Source organism: Chiloscyllium plagiosum, unplaced genomic scaffold (genome assembly GCF_037043375.1).
Source record: "Chiloscyllium plagiosum isolate Xiang-an unplaced genomic scaffold, Cpla_swu_hap1 HiC_scaffold_5, whole genome shotgun sequence".
Taxonomy (NCBI): domain Eukaryota; kingdom Metazoa; phylum Chordata; class Chondrichthyes; order Orectolobiformes; family Hemiscylliidae; genus Chiloscyllium; species Chiloscyllium plagiosum.
The window spans coordinates 76,927,813-76,950,173 of record NW_028270143.1 but is presented as its reverse complement, the minus strand read 5'-3'; the positions used below and the strand labels follow the sequence as shown (position 1 = coordinate 76,950,173).

The 22,361-nt window shown below is 40.7% G+C and overlaps 1 protein-coding gene across 3 annotated transcripts in view; it reads right to left on the bottom strand.

Annotated features, from left to right (window-relative positions):
* Positions 1-22,361, bottom strand: part of znf804b (zinc finger protein 804B) — an 870,963-nt gene that overhangs the window by 174,939 nt on the left and 673,663 nt on the right. The window lies entirely within an intron of this gene.

Below are 22,361 nucleotides of genomic sequence, written 5' to 3'. Positions count from 1 at the left end.
CTTGATTCACTGGAATCCTTGTGGAGCAAGTACACCATTAGTGATGTTAGGGAGGGAGTTCCAGGATTTTAACCCAGCGACAGTGAAGGAACAGCAATACTGCTATATAAACACACGAACAAGGAACTCGGGTAGGCTTCTTGGCTCTCTGAGACTGCTATGACATTCAATAAGACCACGGCTAATCTGATTTTAACTCCACTCCTGCATGCCCCAATATTCCTTCACCATCTTGGTAATCAAGGATCTATCTAACTCTGCCTTAAAAATATTTTGAAGATAGGAATCCCAGAGACTCATTAGCCTCTGAGAGAAAATTAAATGTTTCCTCATCTCCGTTTTAAAGAGGTGACCCTTTTATTTTAATTATCTTAGTTCCAGATTCTCCCAAAAAAGGAAACTTCCTTTTAATATAGTCCCCTCAGGATTAGGCGTTCCAATGAGCTGTGAAGATCGTTGCTGGTTCCACTGCTTTTTGTCATTTATATAAATTACATGGATGTGAATATAGGAGATATGGTTTGCAAATATTTGTGGTGTAGTGGACAGCCAAGAAGACCTCGATCAGATAGGCCGAGGAGTTTAATTTAGATAAATGTGAGGTGCTGTATTTTGGAAAAGCAAATCAGGACTGGACTTATGCACTTCATGGTGAGGTTGTAGGGTGGAAGGTGAGCACTAGGGGCGTTCCTGATGAAGGGCTTTTGCTCGAAACGTCGATTTCGAAGCTCCTTGGATGCTGCCTGATCTGCTGTGCTCTTCCAGCACCACTAATCCAGAATTGTGCACTTCATGGTGAGGTCCTGGGGAGTGTTACCAAACAAAGAGACCTTGGAGTGCAGGTTCATAGTTTGTTAGAAGTGGAGTCGCAGGTAAACAGGGTAGTGATGAAGGCTTACATAGCAAACACTCCAAAATGCAACAAGCGCATAACAGAAAAATTTAATATCTCAATGTTTTCAGTCAAAAACCTGATCCATTTTACTAGATGCAACTTGTTACATTAACCATCTACTAGTCAGCTTTGCATAGACCAAATGGTGAATTTTAAACAATTTCTGTTGAACAAGCAGAAATGCTCTTCTAGATTCCACATGAATAAAGCAACAGCCAGTCATTCCCAGCTCCTTCCATTAATTAACAGTTACTCCCTGAACCTACCACCTGATAAAGAAGCAGCACTTGAAAAGCTAGTGCTTCCAATTAAACCTGTTGGACCATAACCTAGTGTTGTGTGATTTTTAACTTTGTACACCCCAGTCCAACATCAGCTCCCCCAAATCATTATAATTTGTTGTTTTCAATCTTGTGTTTTCTGGCAATTGCATGAATGGGCAGAGATTTTGTATAAGACTGAGTTAGAAAAAACCTTGACAGGTGTGCATATAATTAGGAAACAACTCTATTGCTGGGAAAAAAAAACTTTGGCAGAATAAATAATTCTGCTATTTGCCATTGGTAGACTTTGAAAATGCGAAACAAATTGAAAATGCTCTTTTAAGCTCGTTGATTTGAATATAAACCCCAGCTGAAGCCATGAATCTGAGTCTAGATCGAGATTAGGAAACCAAAATAATTCCAATTGCTATTATAGTTAACATTGACAGGATCTGTGTAATGAACAGGAAGGCCTTTTACCATCCAGGTGTCTGTAAATGTGAACCTCCATTCAAAACCAGCAGTTGCTATTGAAACTACTTTGTGAGACACTCATGACCATTACCAAATAGAAGGAAAACAGGATTTTTCAATCACCTGCTTCCTCTGCAAAATTTATTTACATGGGAAAATTAACATGCCTAAATGGACTGAATGGGATTAGTTTCTTAGGTCACTCCATCGCATGAAACTTTCACCTGGTGAATTGCACTGTAATTGAATTTCGTGATACAAAGTGAAAATTTGCATTGTCTCAGATTTCCCATCAAGGCATAAATCTAAAATGTCACTGACCTTTCAAAAATAAAAACCTGGCATTTCATTAATTTTACTCATACGGCAAAATTCAACGTTATCTTGACTTTCCCAAGAGCCAAATATTGCCTTGACTCTCAATTTGTTGAGGTTCAACAACCCAGTTTGACAGTAAGCACATAACTTCAGAAATCATTCATTCATAAAATAACTAGCTCTAATAGACAATGACATGAATTTGTTTGATGCAGTCTTAATAGATTCAACATGTAAATTTTACTTGGGCAGCTCTTCATTTGCATCCACCTCCTGCACAACTGCATCATAATTCGAAAATACATCTGGCAAACCAATGTTGATTCCCAATAATGCCATTACAGTCCATGGCAAAATATTATTATTTTTTTCTCTCTAGAAGCTTTTGAATTATAATGGGATGGTTTTACTTTCTTTTGATATTACCAGAATCACAAAAAACTCTATCAAATTACCTGTCATTTCTATATATGCATGGAATAAATTATCAATAAATTTCTAATCTGCATGGATAATTACTGACATAATTGTGCTTTTGTCCCTTAATGTCAGCACACATCAATAAAAAAATTCACTAAAAATTATTAGAAACTGCAACCAATTAAACAAAGCCATACCCTCATCCTCCTAAAATAGCAGACTTCAATAGGATATCAATATTCAGTTGGAAATATTCCTATTAAAAGCAAACGTGCAAGATGTAAAGAATTATACCAATTACTTGCTCATGAAAATTATCTTTTCTATTTGAAGTTGCATTTGTATCCAGTAAGCTTTGGGGAGGGATCATAAATGCTGCCCTTGCAAGGCTCTCCAGATGAAGTAGCAAAAAAGGTAGTCCAACTCAGTGTCCTCTCTGAAGCCAGTCTGCCAATCATCAAGGTGCCAATCACACAAAACCAATGCTCATAGAACATAGAACATAGAAAAGTACAGCATGGAACAGGCCCTTTGGCCTAAGGTGTTGTGCCGAGATTTAATCCTAATGTAAAATATAGTAACTTAACCTACGCACCCCTCAACTCACTGCTATCCATGTGCATGTCCAACAGTCGCTTAAATGTCCCCAATGACTCTACTTCCACCACCACAGCTGGCAACGCATTCCATGCATTCACAACTCTCTGCGTAAAGAACCTACCTCTGACGTCTCCTTTATACCTTCCTCCTAATATCTTCAAACCATGACTTCTCGTGCAGTCATCCTGCCCTGGGGAAAAGTCTCTGGCTATTGGCTCTATCTATTCCTCTCATTATTTTGTACACCTCGATCAGGTCTCCTCTCTTCCTCCTTCTCTCCAGAGAGAAAAGTCCAAGCTTATTCAACCTTTCTTCATAAGGCAAGCCCTCCAGTCCAGGCAGCATCCTGGTATACCTTCTTTGCACCCTCTCCAAAGCATCTGTATCTTTCCTATAGTAGGGCGACCAGAACTGGACACAATATTCCAAGTGTGGTCTCACCAGGGACTTGTAGAGCTGCATCAAAACCTCGCGGCTCTTAAACTCGATCCCCCTGTTAATGAAAGCCAAAACACCATATGCTTTCTTAACAACCCTATATGTTTGGGTGCCAACTTTGAGGGACCTATGTACTTGCACACCCAGATCCCTCTGTTCCTCCATGCTGCCAAGAATCCTGTATTTAATCCTATATTCAGCATTCAAGTTCGACCTTACAAAATGCATCACTTCGCATTTATCCAAGTTGAACTCCATCTGCAATTTTTCAGCCCAGCTCTGCATCCTGTCTATGTCACGCAGCAACCTGCAGTAGCCCTCGATACTATCGATGACACCTCCAACCTTTGTGTCATCTGCAAATTTACTAACTCACCCCTCAACCTCCTCATCTAAGTCATTTATAAAAACTACAAAGAGCACAGGCCCAAGAACAGAGCCCTGCGTGACCCCACTCAACACTGTCCTCCAGGCAGAATACTTTCCATTCACAACCACTCTCTGCCTTCTGTCAGCCAGCCAATTCTGAATCCAGATAGCCAAATCTCCCTGTATCCCATACTTCCTGGCTTTATGAATGAGGTGGGACATGTCATTTATATGTCTGACAGCATAATACCAAAGCAACTGTTCCACTCATAACTTAGTTGCTGGAGAATACTCCCAAGAGGACAGCAAAACCCCTTTATGGATGTCCTCAAAACTTTCGTAAAGTGATCAAAAATGCCCTCGGCTCATGGAAAGCCATGGTTTGTGACTGAACAAAATGGAGAGTGCTCATCTGAGAAGTCACCATATACACTGAGAAACTTGGTTGGAGACATGCAGAGTCAACGACAAGTCATCACAGAAAACCCCAACTTTCCAACTCTTCAAATATCACCTGCCCACAGATGGAAAAGTCTGCAAACCGTGCATTAGAGTAAACAGCCATCTCAAAATGCATCAAACTGGAGTGGAAGCAAGTCATCCTCAATCCTGAAGGACTGCTTAAGAAGAAGAAGTGATTTACACCTACAGTACAATCATTCTTTAGGCACAGATCGCAACTTCTATCACAGCACTTTGCAAACAAAATCCAAATGAAAGGTTCTTGGAGAACGTACTCCAAATAATAATTTGATTTTTGCAGACTCGATAATTTTACTAATTTGGAACATCATTTTATTCTGCAATTTATTCCTTTTGAAGCCAATTGCCTCTTAACTACCTTTGTCCACAATACTAGAGCAGTCTCAATTATGCTTTCCTCTATAACCACCATCATGATTGACCAAAAGGGAGAGCATTCTAGAACACGAATAGTGCCTTGATGAGGCCTCACATTTCCAAGGCTCTTCACATTGTGACAAAACCAGGAAAAGCTAAAACTAATTTGATTTTGATTGCATATTTGCACCAAAATCTGTACCAAGATTCAAACCTAAGGGTGTTTGGTAGGCTGTATAGTTTCACATTTTACATGGATACTCTCAACAATTAATAACCATTGAAAGTACAGGTTCTGATGATGTCAAGATGAAAGATCTTTATAAATACATTGTTTTCAGTAGTCACAGTATTTTACTGTCTTATCTCTATTTACATAAAGTTCCTGGTTCAGTTTTGTATCAAACTTGCCAAGAGCCCAAATTAGATTTAGTTTTAAAAATAGTACAGCTTCAAAATACACAACTCTAATCGATGATTTTAAATTCATTATGAAATAAAACAGTTTGCACTGTATCTGTGTAAACAGCCTGAGTAGAGTCCCAGCTGTACAGTACGTACATCAGATTATAGCTGACACATGCACTGCTTAAGGGATAAAAGGTTGTGCAAATGCCGAAGAAGATTCAATTCAATGGTACTGTGTAAATAAGATATTACATTTATCTCAGGAAAGATATTTGTTAATAATTTTTGTTACATGATAAAATTCTTCTTTGAATGAAGGTATATTCTGAAGTTTACAACAAAGCTTTTCAGATGAAGTGGGATTTAGATTAGTGCTGCAGTATACAGTACAACTTGAGAAGCCTTTTAATCTAGGCCTAAACTTGTGCTTTGCCTTTTCTGCATTTTTTTGCCTTTGAGCTCTAGTAGTAACATGGCATGTTTTACTTAATGATTTACATTTAATGATTTAAGCTTCCTCTAGTTACTTTGCCATCTGTTGCCGAGCTTTTAGAAACAGCTTCAAAGGCCTGCCCTCAACTGTGTACTATTGGTCTTCTCTGCCTCCTCATCATTTTCATGTTTCCTTTTTTCTCCAGCTTTGGTTCCTCTGTCTTATGTTAAATGGTTGATGCACCTTCCTGCACATGAAGAGTCCTATTGCAATGCATATTGTTGGAATGATGCCAAGTTTTGGTGTAAAAACCAAACAAACTTGCACATTTTAACAGTCAAGAACAAAAATATTCAATTTTTCCCAGTTCACCAAGTATTCAGCTTTTCATTTAATTATTTTTCATTTAATTATTATGTTTTCTTTTTGTACCAATTATTATTATTAATCTTAAAGCTGTGGCTTTAATAAAATTGACTGGATAACATTTTTTTGATAATGTGAGAGTTGGTTATTTTTCATTGTTATTTCTGAGTCACTGTCCAGAAGAGATTGACTGGAATGGTAACAGGGATGAGGAGTCACAGAGTCACACAGATATACAGCACAGAAACAGACCCTCTTATCCAACTTGTCCATGCCAACCAGATATCCTAAATAAATCTAGTCCCATTTGCCAGCATTTGCCCCATATTCCGCTAAACCCTCCTATTCATATACCAATCCAGTTGCCTTTTAAGTGCTTCAGCCTTGTGGATGAACTAGAAAAGATTAGATTAGTTTCCCTACAGTGTGGAAACATGGCCTTTGGCCCAATACGTCCACACTGACCCTCCAAAGAGTAACCCACCCAGACTTACTTCGCTACATTTACCCCTGACTAATGCACCTAACACTATGGACAATTTAGCATGGCCAATCCACTTAACCTGCACATCTTTGGATTGTGGGAGGAAACCAGAGCACCCGGAGGAAACCCAGGCAGACACAGGGAGAATGTGCAAACTCCACACAGACAGTTGCCCAAGGTTGGAATCGAACCTGGGTCGCTGGTACTATGACGCAGCAGTGCTAACCACCGGGTCACCCCAGTTGTAACAATTTTCCAAGAAGTATTAAAGCTTAAAAGAGATTTGATCAAGGTGTCCAAAATTATGAAGGATTTTAAAATATCGACATGAAGAGACTATTTCTTTGCCTTTTCTGCAGGACGATCAGTAATAGATGGTCCAGTTTTAATGTAATTGGCAAGAACTGTGAAAAGGGAAGTGGAAAAACTACTTGACAAAGAATTTTTGGGGGGAAGAACAATACAGTGGTAGTAATTTGATAGCGCTTTCAAAGAGCCAGCATAAGTAGGATGGGCTGAATGGACCCCTTCTTTGTTGTGAAAATCATTGATGAGTTTAATGCTGAAATGTGAAATTGGTAATGATAATGGTGTCATTAGCAGCCATCTACACACTGGTGATAAATCTCCTTCAGCCATGAATGTGCAGTTAACAATCATAAATGTTGGAAACTTCACTATGCAACTATGGTTTGTACAATGTTTGTCTATAATGATTTGACAAAAAGATCAATAGAACAGCAAGGTCCTGTGGATCTAACCATCCCTGTTCTGGAAAGATGGGCCCAAAGATAGGACCCAGGTAAAGGTAGAATGGGAGACCATTAGATCATTGAGCCAAAGAGGTCTTGCCTGTGGCCCATCGTGCTAGAGATGGTGTGGAAGTTGTGTGATAGCATATTTACATATTTATCTGCCTGCTTGTGGACAGGCAAGTGAAACAGATAAGCTCTGGCTGATCAAAGGAAAGCCTCAGCATGGAGTTTGGAGACACTTTGCCTGGGATAGGCCTGGGAACAGTGAGACTTTCTCTGCCTACCCATTACAATTGGAGTCATTTCTGCAACATCCTATACATGTGGTATAAAGATGTCTTAACATGAGGGCACCTTAACACGCGGGCGCCTTCATCTTCAGGCAGGGGGAACAACAGGACCACTTCAGAGAAATCTTCAAAGCATTCCTCAAGAGGTCAAACGTCTTTGCTGACTCATGGAAAAGTCTGGCTTGTTACCAACGAAACTAGAGAGGGTTCTTTTGGAAAGATGCCAAACACATTGAGAAACTTCGGTGGAAATATGAAGCTAGGGTGTTCGAGGAGAACTCCTGCACCCAATCCTTCAAAAGCATCCCTGTGGTCGACACATCTCGTATTGGTATGCACTCTTACTTCAGACCTCATCAAATATGAATGGAAGTAAGTCATTTTGAATCCCAAGAGTTGACCAAAGAGGAAGAAGGATAACCTTTGTAAGGAAGCATTAAGATCAAATCTATTCCAAGGATAGAAAAGCAACCTATGCCTCAAAGAGTGAATATTCTTTGAACTACTTGTGGGACTTTGAAGAAGGTCAGGGAACAAAGTGTGCCAGTTATGTAAATATTTGTGTAAATTAGTGTGTTATATTAGTGCAAACAAGAAGACTTTGATACTCCATGTTCACTGCACTGCGCTTCTTTGTAAACACTGAGCACAGTCACTTGCCTGAGTGCAGCGAGCTGTACGTTTTGATTGACCTTCCTGATGTCAGTCAAAATTCCAAAACCTCCCAGAATCACAAAGCAAAACAGAAGAGTCTAAAATTACCAAAATATTATTTAAACAAGTATGTGATTATCATATCAATTGCTGCCAAATAATTATCACAAATATGACCACTTAAGAGATTTAATAACTGAGGGATCAAATCTGCAGTTCAATTAGAATGGACAGTAAATTCATGAATATTAGATAAATGTTCTGTATATTTCAGATATATCAAGGGAGTAATTCTTATCATGCTGATTTTGGCATTGATCCATTATTACATGTAAATCACTTACGTCATTACATATGGTTTGCTGTCTCAGTGGCTTATTTAGCTTACTCAGAAACTTAATAAGAAACCTAACCCCATGGTTCAGTTGGTGTCAGTCACTGATATGTGATGGGGGTGCTGGTTGTCAGAAATGTTGGCATTGATAGCACTACAGATGTGATGAGAATTAAAATAAAGACGGAAATTGAGGAGGCATACTGTGAGTTCAGAAGCAAGCAGTTACTGATTGCAATACACGGAGATGGCTCAGGTGTTAGGAATAGATTTGTTACCATGTAAACAAGATAATGTAAATGAAGATGGCCTTTGCCTTTTTCCATTAATTATGAAAAATCTTTTATTTGTACCACAGTGCATTGTGTTCAGACCAAACCTCAGAGTTAAGTAATTTTTGGAGATTACCTCACTTAATGTGAAACCACTATTTGATGTAATTCTCTACTTATACTTGCAGTGTAGGTGACCTTATATAGTCATTATATTTTATTGCCCAATTCAGGGTTTAAAGATGTGACCTGAACAAATTACAAAAGCAATAGCAAAACAGATGATTGAGATTACCACACTGTACTCAGTGATCATGCTCACAAAACCACAGGAAATGTTTAAAATACTGAGGACTAAAAGAATGAATTGCTACTTAATGCTGCATGGTTCTATAATTACAATTTCTCCTCAGGCAGAAAAGAGGAAAGTACTTTTGTTCAATCTTATTCCAAGGACTATATACTCTTAAATGAACAGTTAACTTCTGGCTGTGTGATTACAATATCTAATGGGGTCACTTAGTTTGTTCGGCTTGATGGCTGCTTCGTAAATACAGAGTGATGCCAACAGTGTGAGTTCAATTTCTATATCCCACTTGAGGTCACCATGAAGGATTTTCCTTCGCAACCCCTCCCCTCACTTGAGACATAGTGACCCTCAGGTTAAATCACCACTAGCCATTTCTCCCTAATGAGAGAGCAGCCCTACGATGTAAGACTATGGTGACCTTATCTTTCCAACTAAGTTGCATGCATTTATGATGTAGGTCCCTTTTAGCCCTGGTTCCTCCTCAGTCAGGGAACAATTGGGGTCAAGGGTTGAGAAACCTTTGCTGTAAGCATAAAAACTCATTATTAATGATGTAAAATTCTTCTGATGAATGCTCAACTTTGCAGAAATAGTACAGAAATGTTTGGTTTATAGGTAGTCATCTTCAGTGCCCACACATAATCCCACAGAGTCAAATTTGAATAACACAAAACTCCTGTTGTCAGCCATTCCCACCTGGAGAATTAGAAGGTTGTTGGTGATAAACTGGTGTTCCAAATTGGTAAGTCCAGATTTGGCGTACTTATGAATGCTTATCATGTGTCTGCTCGCAACACCCTATCAGAGCCGACTGAGACCAGGCTAGAACAAATAATTACAGGCAATCCATTCACCAAGGTTGAGTGATCTCTGTGAAAGAACATTAAAACCCTTCAAGTACAGCAAAACCTGTAAGAACATTCAAAGTGCTGCCGATTGGACCTTCACAAGATGAACTCGATAGAACAAGTGGAAAACCATGGGGTGAAGTCAACATCACAGCCAAGCTCCAGCCAAAAAATCAGGGGGCAGGAATGAATGATGAATCAGGGTAAACATCAACTATTGACAGCAGCTGATCTTGCAGGTTCTCAAGGCCATCGATAAGAAGGTATACAACATATCATTCCAAACTCCATGCTCATGATGGTGACAGAAGAAGCAGCAATCACCAAATGCTTCTGCCACACTGAATTCAAGCTGGCTATGACTGCGCAAGATGCCAAGAATAAGCTGGAGTCAAGTGAAGCCAACCAACCTGGGCTGAGGCTCTATTTGTTCATCAGCAGAAAACTGATATGAAAATTCCAGTGGAGACAACTCAACCATGGAAACTTACACTGAGGCAGATGACACCATATGCTGCACAACAGAACTGACAGGTGAGGCAATTGAAGGTTCAATACATTCTTCAACTTAGGAACCTGAGGAAGCCAATGCCTCTAAGGAGACCAATGAATGCCCACCTGCACGCTCACTGACTTGTTTGTCTAGCTGAAGCCGCCAAGGCCATCGGATGGTCGCACAGCAAGCTGAAACTTGGCCAAGGTGGCTGACTGCCTTGATGAGTTGTATCACACTGGTTTAAAGACAATGGGTTAAGCAGAAAAAGATTACTGAGTTATTCCACAGCCATTTTGTGATGTTCTTCAATGCCATTTATTGTACACGATGAACAAATTAAAAAAGAAAGGCATTTTCATATATTTACTGCATCAATGTCTTCATTTACTTTATTTACTAAATTGAGTACTTCTGTCAGCAAAACCAGATGACTTAGGGGCCTACTTGTGTCTCTCAAATCTCCATTTAACATGAATTTGAGTGATTTGACTTATGGTGATTTTACTGTATATGAAAATATATGTAAAGAGATCCCTGGAGCTTTGAAGATCACTTACATCAAATCATTAATGACAGAGAAAGATAGCCTTCACAAAAAGTACGACCGTAATTGAACTTTACGAAGCTGAACACTGAATTATAAAAGTGAGAATTGCTAGTCTCAGCATTCAGTACTGGGAGTAGGTTCTGAAGTAAAGGATGTGTCTAAAACACTAAAATAGCCTTCTTCACAGACACTGGCTACTCTGTAACATCTTCCCAGCATTTTCCTTTTTATTTGCCAGATTTCCATAAGATGTAATTTGTTTTGCTCATTTTCCTCTTTGGTGCATCATGACACCTCTGAGATTAAGCACAGAGATGGAAGATACTTAGAGATTTCCCAATAAGCAAACCAAAACAACAGAATTTTAAAGCATTCTTAATAAACACATTATTATATTTAATTTTGCTTCTGATTGTTGACCAGTTTATAGAATAGTACAATCCCTGCAGTTCAGATAGAGGCCATTTGGCCCATCGACTTTGCACTCACCCTACAAAGACCCTACCCCACCTAGACTCCTACCTATCTCTATATCCCCACATTTACAATGGGTGACACACCTAGTCCAAGTATCCTGAGATACTGTGGACAATTTAACATGGCTAACCCATCTGACCTGCACATATTTGGACTGTGGGAGGATACTGATTCATTCGCAGATGCAGGGAGAATGTGCAAACTCCACACTGACTGTTAACCGAGGCTGGAATTGAACCCGGGTCCCAGTCACTGTGAGGCAGCCATGCTAATCCACTATGAAATGGTCAGCTGTTGGTTAAGATTAAGGTAAAGTCAGTCAAACCCATGTCAAGCATTCTCCGTTTTCCCTGCAATTACCAGTGTGTCACCATGAAACATCTTCAAACCTTTTCAAGTAGCACTTAAATAATTTTCTTAATATTTGCAAGCATTTTAAAGGGAAAACCTTTCCTACAAAGACTCCGGATGACTCAGAGTTCAGGGTGAAGAGGTCAATAAAGCTACAGTGCATAAACTTGAAAAGAAAATCTGAATTCTTGGAAGTTTATATGGTTTTTAAGTGATTATTATTCTGTCTAAATTTGAAGGCTTGCCAACAATGTTAATTCAGTTGATTACATAAGAAACAGTGGAAAATACAGAATTCTTACCCCATCCTTGCAATGTGTCATTGTCATCTGATAAACGGAAGATGCTTTTAACCCCAAAACATGTGGGTTTGAGTCAAACAGAAAGTTACAATATAAAAACCTGAAGCAGGAACCTGACTACTCAAGCCTGACTTTCAGTTTTAACAGAGATGGAATGAGTGGCTTGCTATTAAGCGAAGAGTTGCTCACTGAAACATTTTAAGGAGGCCACATGCGTGAATTTCACAGGGTTTCTATTTTTAACTAATATTCACTGTGTTGCCTGGGAAACCCATCAGGTAAAAAGAGATGTCAAAGCTGAATCTATCGTCAAAGTGCTTTTACAGCACTGTTTTTGGACCAAGGCAGATCAGGAGTGCCTCTGACAATTGCAACAAAGGTACCTACGTGCATAAACTCTCCGTAACACCCTCCCAACACCTATGTTCATGTGATCGCTGGCCATCCTGCCAATAATAATCCCCATCATTGACCACCCGCACATCTGATTCTTCCAATCTGATGATTTCTCCAATCTTCTCCCACCAGTCCCAATGCTCTCTGACCCCTTCTGATCTCTCCCTAATGTATGACGGCACACCAATTAACATTATACACCCAACCGAGTGCCCTGTACACTAGTGATTATAACCTTCATGTCTGAATGGCAACTACACTACCTCTATTCCTGATGAAGGGCTTTTGCCCGAAACGTTGATTTTCCTGCTCCTTGGATGCTGCCTGACCTGCTGTGCTTTTCCAGCACCACTCTAATCTCGACTCTGGTTTCCAGCGTCTGTAGTCCTTGCTTTTACCTGGCAACCACACTTATCAATCAGGCTGACTTATGGGTGAGGAATCTGTCTAAAAAGAAATATGCATTGCATTGAGTTAAAATTCCACAGCATTTGAGAACTGTCATAACTTCGCATCTGCTCCAAACCCCTACTTGAGTAAAATCAGAGTCATAAGCTCTATTCTAATACTCATTCCTGATGTACACTAGATTTGTCTTTTTGGATGTTTGTCAAGAATCATCAGTTTAACGGTATTTTAATGCAATGAAAATAGAGGAAGGGACAGAATTGTTTGCAAAATTTACAGCCGTCAAACTAAAAATGCTTCAACTATACATCATTAAAATAAGGCAAGACTGCAGCCAATAGAATAAATGTTACCATATTGATATAATTCAAGTGAGGCATGCAAAGAAGAAATAAAGAAAAAAATATCAATTGTCTAAGACCAAAGATGCGTGTATGTGTGTTGATGTGTGTGTGTGAGTAAGTGTCTGACTGACTAAGACAAACACTGACAAAGTTACTAACAACAAGAACGTTTCTTCATGCAGTGATAGTCTCAATTCATTTCCTGATTCTTAGCTTAATCTGAAGCTTTCACGGAGATCTCAACTTTACTTGAAGGCAGGACATAAAATTTTAATTATAACAGCTTGACAAAGGTGATACTCATCTTAGACCATTCAAACACATGATCACTCAGATTGAATAAACACGCTCACAAAAATTAACATATTGCAGCCTCTTTGGAAATAAATTTCTGAAAATTGAAAATGTACACAGAAACAGGAAACAGTAACAAAATGTAGTTTTCAGATGGAAAACTGTAAGTCAAAAATTATGAACGTCATCACTTATTTAATAACACTCATGCATTTTGGACAATAATCTTCATGTGATTTTTAATATTATGTTCAACTTTCTCATGGAATTACACAGAATGTTCATCAACGTATACTTCCTCTGTTACTCACGTGTGATTGAAAACTTAAGATTTTAAAGTATTTGTTTAGAGGTGTTACATTTCTGATATTTCGAAAACTGCCAAATGCGTAAACTACAAATGTTTCTACAAATGATCCCAGTGATTTGAGTTCACTAACCAAAGCCACTCATAATGGTTAGCCACTGAATCGACATTTTCCTGTTGATTAGTAAAATGATACCTGTGTTCTAAGGTCCTGATTTGGGCATGAAATCATCATTCTCTCATCATTTTGAGTGGGAATGCTGGTTGGTTAAGTTGAGCATTAATATAAATTAGATATCAGAAGATGGGGAATAGATATCACAGGTAGTCAGGACTGGAGGTGGAGGGTTGTTGTTCAGACTGGAGGCCTGTGACTAGAGATGAGCTGCATGGATCAGTTCTGCGTCTGCTGTGGTTAGTCATTTATATCAATGATTTGGTTCAGAACATAGGACGCACAATTAGTTAGTTTGCTGATGACACATACTTTTGGTATAATGAACTTTGAAGAAGACTACCTGAATGTACAACGAGATCTTGATCAGATGGCCCAATGGGCTGAGAAGTCGCAGATTAAGTTTAATTTAGGTAAATGAGAGATATATTTTGGTAAGACAAATCAGACAGGACTTACGCAGTTAATGATAGGGCTCTGGGGAGTGTTGTTGAACAGAGGGACCCAGGGATGCAGGTTCATTGTTCCTTGAAAGTGGCATCATAGGTAAACAGGATGGTGAAAAAGGCGTTTGCCTTCATCGGTTAGAGCACTGAGTATAGGAGTTTGGATGTCATGTTGCAGCTATACAAGATATTGGTGAGGCTATATAAGACATTGTTGTAATCACCTTTAGAATACTGCATACAATTCTAAAGTTAAAAATCACACAACACCAGGTTATAGTCCAACAGGTTTAATTGGAAGCACACTAGCTTTCGGAGCGACGCTCCTTCATCAGGTGATTGTGGAGGGCTCGATTGTAACACAGAATTTATAGCAAAAATTTGCAGTGTGATGTAACTGAAATTATACATTGAAGAATTGATTGTCTGTTAAGCCTTTCATCTGTTAGAATACAGTGATAGTTTCACTTCTTTCATGTGTAAATCACAAAACCCTTTTTTTAAAAGTTGCATTATCGTTGAAAGGCTTAACAGACAATCAATTCTTCGATGTATAATTTCAGTTACATCACACTGCAAATTTTTGCTATAAATTCTGTGTTACGATCGAGCCCTCCACAATCACCTGATGAAGGAGCGTCGCTCCGAAAGCTAGTGCTTCCAATTAAACCTGTTGGACTATAACCTGGTATTGTGTGATTTTTAACTTTGTACACCCCAGTCCAACACCGGCATCTTCGAATCATGCATACAATTCTGGTTGTGCTGTTGTAGGAAGGATGTTGTGAAACGAGAAAGGGAACAGAAAGAAAAGGATATTTCCATGTCTGGACGGTTTGAGTTATAAAGAGATGCTAGATAGACTAGAACTTTTTTTCCCTGGAGCATCGAAGGCTGAGGGGTGACCTTATAGAGGTTTATAAAATCAAGACAGGCATAGACAAGGTGAGTAGCCAAGGTCTTTTTCCAAGAGTATGCGAGTCCAAAACTAGAGGGCATAGGTCTAAAGTGAGAGAGGAAAGATTTAAAAGGCACCTGAAGGGCAACTTTTCACACACAGTGTGTGTATATGGAACGAGTTGTCCGAGGAGTGATAGAGGCAGATACAATTACATTTAAAAGACATTCGGACAGGTACAGGAAAAGGAAAGGAAACACAGGCAAGCATGATTAGCTCAGTTTAGGATAACCTGGTCAGCATGGACAAGTTGGACTGAAGGTCTGTTTCCATGTTTCATGACTCTATGACTGTGAGGATAATAGCAGCAGAACACGTTTACATTTGAAGTCCAGTATAGTTTGGTGCATAGTTGGCACAGCTGTAATTAGGCAAAAGTGGGGACTGCAGATGCAAAAGGGCTTTTACCCAAACGTCGATTTTCCTGCTCCTTGGATACTGCCTGACCTGCTGTGCTTTTCCAGCACCACTGTCTTCCAGACAGCTGTAATTAGTCAGTTTGTTTACATTTTTGACTATTAAAATGTAAGTAATAGAATTATCTTACACTCATATAGTGTAGAAGAGGTCCTTTGGCCTTCTGAGCCCACAACATGGGCAGCATGGTGGCTCAGTGGTTAGCACTGCTGCCTCACAGCACCAGGGTCCCAGATTCGATTCCAGCCTTGGGTGACTGTCTGTGTGGAGTTTGCATGTTCTCCCCATGTCTGTGTGGGCTTCTCCAGGTGCTCCATTTTCCTCCCACAGTCACAAAGATGTGCAGATTAGGTGAATTGGCCATGCTAAATTGCCTGTAGTGTTAGGTGCATTAGTTAGGGGGAATGAGTCTGGGTGGGTTACTCTTTGGAGGGTTGATATGGATTTGTTGGGCTGAAGGGCCTGTTTCCACACTGTAGGGAATCTAATCTAACAACAAAACTATTTTAAATCCAAACTTGTCCCACTTTCCAGCACTTGGCCCTTAGCTTTGAATGTTATGATAGTTCAAATGCTCATCCAAGATCCTTTTGAAAATTGTGAAGTTTCCTCCCAGGCAGTCCCACATAGTCACCACACTGGGTGAAATTATGTTTTCATAAATCATCACTAAACCTCCTGATGTTCACTTTAAATTACAACTCCTCATCATTGATCCTTCAATCTCAGAGAACAGCTGCTTTCTATTCAACCTGAAGTGGACCCTCATAATCTTATACACCTTTATCAGGACCTTTCTTAATCTTCTCTGCTCCAAAGAAAACAACCTGAGCTTTTCATAATTAAAGCGCTCCACCCTAAGCAGCTTCCTGGTGATCTCCTCCACACCCAGTCTCATGGCAGATTCCCAGCCTCAGCGCGGATCCATGGCCTCAGCGTGTACCCCCAGCCTCAGAACAGACCCCCGGCATCAGCAAAGAACCCCGGTCTCAGCGCGGACACCCAACCTCAGGACAGATTCCCAGCCTCAGCACAGACTCACGGCCTCAGCACAGACTCACGGCCTCAGCACAGACCCCCGGCCTCAGCACAGAGTCCTGGCCTCAGCACAGACTCCTGGCCTCAGCACAAACCCCCGGTCTCAGCGCGGACCTCTGGCCTCAGCACAGGACCCCTGGCCTCAGCACGGACCCCTGGCCTCAGCACGGACTCCAGGCCTCACCAGGGACTCCCGGCCTCACCAGGGACCCCTGGCCTCAGCACAGACTCCCGGCCTCAGCACAGACTCCCGGCCTCAGCATGGACCCCTGGCCTCAGCACGGACCCCTGGCCTCAGCATGGACCCCTGGCCTCAGCACGGACTCCAAGCCTCAGCACAGACCCGCGGCCGCAGCACGGACCCCTGGCCTCAGCAGGGATTCCCGGCCTCAGCATGGACCCTGGGATCAGCGCAGACCCTGGCCTCAGCAGGGACTCCCGGCCTCAGCACAGACACCCGGCCTCATGTCAGTGAATGTGACAACAAAACAGGTTCTAATTCTAATTCCTTAACTTTCCAAATTCCACAATAATATAGTTTGTGAAGTACTTCCTGCTAATTTGACCCTTTGCAATTCAGCTATGATTGTGGTTCATCTGACCGTATTTCCTTCTGAACCCAAAAAATATTACAAATCTAGAAAAGAACACTATACTTCATGTGGTAACACACCAGGCTTTATATATCATTGCTGTCTTGGGTTACATATGCTCTATAATGTAAAGGCCAGCATTCCATTTGCTTTTCTTTTTCTTCCTTTTACTTCACTAATTCTTAGGATTTGAGCCTCTGGCAAGGCCAGCATTTAATGCCCATGCTATGATATTTCAAGTGCTCATCCACGTTCTTGTTAAAGGTTGTGACGTTTCCTGCCTTACCTACCCTTCCAGGCAGTGCAGGTGGTGATGGGTGCCTTCTTTGAACCACAGTGGTCTATCTGGTCTAAGTACACTCATCCGTATTGTTTCAAAGAGAGTTCCAAAACTTTAATTTCGTGAGGGTGAAGGGACAGTGTAATAGGTCAGATTCAGGATGGCTTATGACTGCAAAGGAAGCATTCAGGTGGTGGTGTTCCCATGCATCTGAAGTGGTTGTGGGTTTAGAAGGTCCTGTCAAAGGACACTGGGTGAGTTGCTGTAGTGCATTTTGTTGAAGGTATACATTGGTACCTCTGTGCAATGTGGAAAGAGTAAATGTTTGAGATGGTGTCTGAGGTGCAATCAAACTGGCTACTTTATCTTGGATAGTGTCAAGCTTCTCGAGTGCTTTTGCAGGAGCACTCCTCCAGTTACATGGAGAGTATTTTCTCCTGTACTACATTTCCTCTAATTTTTACTGCTGCTGTACAGCTCTTCAAGGTCATGACAGTGACGTCCAGAGTTGGAGGTAAATGTCTCAGCACATCAACAAGCATACAGGAACTTTGGCCACACAACTTCAAGGGAAAATTGCTTCTTAATTGTGTCAGTTATATGGTTTCAGGCTTTCAGGAGTGAGAAGATGAATTACACGTAGCAAAACTACCAGTCTGTAACCTGCTTTTGTAGACACAGTACTTATCTGGGTGTTCAGTTAAGTTTCAGTTTGATTGTAACCATGGGATATTGATGGCACAGGACTTCAGTGATGGTTATGCCACTGATCTCAAAGGGAAATGGTTAGATTCTTTCTTGTCAGAGATGCACATTGTCAGGCACTTGCATGGCATAAATATTATTTGCCACTTTATCAGCTTGTTGTCCAGGTCTTGCTGTGTGTGGGGGTGGGCTGCTTCAATATCTGAGCAGTGGTAAATCACCAGTGAGCACAGCCACATCTGCCTTTATGTGAAGGGAATGGACATTGATAAAGGAATTGAAGTTGGTTGGATTTAGGATATTATCCAAAAGAACTCTGGACACAATGTCCTGAGGCTGAGATTGTTTACAGAGTCCAACCATCTTCCTGAGTGCAAGGTATGCCTCCAGCCACGGAGGGTTCTCTCTTAATTCCTTTCGACTTCAGTTTTGGTCAGCCGTCTGAGACTTCACATAGTCAAGCCAGAAATGCAGTGACTCTCACCTCCGGAATTTATCGTTTTGTCCAAGTTTGGACCAAAGCTGAAATGAGATCTGAAACCAAATGATGTTGGGGGAAATCCAAACAGCACAGACAAACAGGTTGTTGCTGAGTTAGTGTGCTTTAGCAGCACAATCAACAGCACCCTCCCTAATCTTGCTGATGAATGGGAATAGACTAGTGGGTGAAAAAACGGGCTGATTTGGATTATTCCTGCTTTTTGTGGACATGACATAACTGAACAATTTTCAATATTGTTTGGTAGATGCATTTGTTTGCACCCGAACTGGAACAGCTTGGCTAGTTCTGGAGTACAAGTCTTCATTCCTCAGCTGGCATATAGTTCCTGACATTATAATGCTCTATATAGAGTCTCTTTGGACAATCACTGATCCCAGCTTTGCATAATTTGATGGAGGAAATCAGAAGCAGCCAGGTTCATGTTGTGATGTAAGCCATCACATTCCAAAGGGCACCATGCCCACTGCAGATTGGATTGAAATGAAGCTCCTGCCTGTTTCATGGATAAAAGTGTGAAAGTCGAAGTGTGAGAGATGACACGTGGCAAGGAATATGTGATGCCCTAAGTGTGAAAATGAGTGCAGCTGCATAGGTGGCAGAGTAGAAACCCTGGTTTGTTTGATTGACAGGTCAATTAAGAAGTTGGAGACTGCATGGAATATGTATGCTGTTCGAGAGAAGCTGCTGATATTCATCGAATTTAAAATTGCTTTGCACTGTTAGGCAAGAGAGCTAAATCAAGAAAGTTAAAATGTAAATTACTCCTTTTAAAGATCATATTTTAAAAAGCTGAGACCCTTATTTTATAGTCCCTGAAGTTGAGCTAGGAGCTAAGAAAGGCTTGTAATGAGGTTGGATAGTGTTTTAACTGAATCTGGCTACCTTTACATGTCAGCCACAGTTAAGTTCTGGACAGGAAGGCTCCTCATTGACACTCCCATCATGCTGCCAATTGAGTCCTTTATGAATTAAGGATGACTTAAGTGCCTCATGCTGTTGCTGCTGGAATTAACCCAGTTGTTGGGCAGGGCGGGATGGATGTCTGTTGCTAGGCAGAATACATGACAGCTGAAACAGTGTGGTCAGCTTGCTACTGCCCAGGGCAGAGTTGTCCCTGGGTAAAAGGCACTCAGTGGCTGAGCATCAGAAAGGTAGGACCAGCTGAGAGGCAATCCAACCTCCCTCTCCCCAAAAGTCCTCCCCAGCAAACACCACTCTCCCGTTAGATTCATCATGGGCAGCACAGTGGCTAGCGCTGCTACACCATAGCGCCAGGGACCCAGGTTTAATTCCAGCCTCGGGCTATGGTCTGTGTGGAGTTTGCACATTCGCCCTGTGTCTGCATGGGTTTCCTCCGAGTGTTTCCTCCCACAATCCAAAGATGTGCATATCAGGTGAATTGACCATGCTAAATTTTAGGTGTTAGATGCATTAGTCAGGGATAAATATAGGGTCTGGGTGGGTTACTCTCCAGAGGGTTGGTGTGGACTTGTTGGGCCGAAAGGCTTGTTCCCATACTGTAGGGAATCTAATCATAAAAGCAAAGTGCTGGAGATCTGAAACAGAAACAGAAAATGCTGGAGAAACCTGGCAGCATCTGAGGAGAGAGAGAAACAAGAGTTGATATTTCATGTCCATTCCAGTCACATTGGATTGAAAAAGCTCTTCAGGTTTTTCTCTCTCCTGTCAAACAGGTGCCTGCTGTCCTTCTGTCAACAGTCAATACCTCCCTATTGGTGCTGCGAGGGTGAGAATCTCCAGCCTCTGATTCAATGATAGATCTTGACATGTGGGACTCATACAATAGGTTGTTAATTCCAAGGCAAGGCCTGCTGCTGGTCTCCCACTTGCTTGATTGGCTTGTGGTCTAGCAAGCCACTCCAGAATAGAAGCTGTGCAAGTTGACCCCTGGCTCTCCAGACCATGACACCTCAGCAAAATTCCACCTTTTGTTTCAGTTGCTCAATTACTTTCAATTCACTCTATCAGGTGTGAAGTGACGGTGTTTACCTCTGGCCTCGAAGAAAACTACCCACAAATATTTAAGAATCTCTTTGGAACAGATTTGCCCTTTGTCAATCATATTGTCAATTTCAGTTTGGTGCCAAATCAAGGGGATCACCAGATATCCAGCAGGGCCAATCAGATTGCAGTATTCTGACACACAACAAACCCGGAAGTAAAATGCACTGAATATTTAATGATTCGTTTAAATTAGCTAGCTCCTGAAAACAACAGAATAGAATTATGCCAGAAGCCAAAATAATCATAAACAAACCTTTTTTTTCCTAATCTCGCCAACTGGAGAGCAGTTACTGAGGAATCTCAAATATACTAAAAATGACACTGACAACCAGTTGGGCTGACAATGTGTTTCACTTATTCTTGCTACAAGCTACATATATTCACTTATAGAGAAACCAATCACCTCTGCAGGAAAAAGAAATATATCACGGTATTCTGCATATTATTGTACGTTTTTAAAAATGCCAAGGGTACAACAGTCCCTTGGTAATGCATTGACCAATCCGAGTTGATTTGTGATACAATAAGCAACCTTTTCTTATGTAGTATGCACTGATGTTCTCTTTGAAATTTAACATTCTTGCAAATGTCCTGATGAGTGCAAGATGAAAAATTTAAACAGCATATCATTTTTTCAGCAATAATGCTATTTAACTTAAATATATGGTGTTTTGTTATTACAACATTATAATTTAACATGGCTCAAATAGAAAATTACTTTGACATACAAAGGGAAGATATACAGGACAGGATTTTTCAAATGGTCTGTATCTTGCCTCAATATTCGAAGATTCTCAAGAATGTAGTTTCTGTAGCTTGTTGGATCTTTTCCCCTTGATCCATTTGAAAGTGTGTTGGTGCCCACTGATTCAAATTTCTGTCCGAGCTACACAAAACTGCATTCACCCTTCAAACTCTTTCTGCACATTCTTTGAGGAGCAGCTACACTGTTTAGTTTTCACCTTCAAACCCGGGAAGCTGCCTGTGGTTTTTTTCTGTGTGTTTGCTGCTTCCCCGCTGACTATTAATGAAAAGGTGGACCAGAAAACCGTCCAGTTTTCCCACTGACTCCTCCAGGGAGCCATGACATATGTTGAACCCACTGTCTATCTGTTTACCAGTCACAAACAAAAATAGCTCCTGTGATTTTATTAAACAGGGATATTAGGCTGTGTGATGCACAGTACAGCATTTTGCTGTTAGGGATGAGTTGTGTCATTTGAAGTGGCTGGTCCTAATTGATGTAAAAGGAGAAAACATCCTGGTACTTTTTAAAACAAATGGACATTGTCCAGACATAAAACAGAGGGATGTTGACCCTAATATATTCCACACTTAAATTGGATACCTTATAAAATGTTAAAAATCACACAACACCAGGTTATAGTCCAACAGGTTTAATTGGAAGCACACTAGCTTTCAGAGCGATGATCCTTCATCAGGTGATTGTGGAGGGCTCGATTGTAACACAGGATTTATAGCAAAAATTTGCAGTATGATGTAACTGAAATTATACATTGAAAAATTGA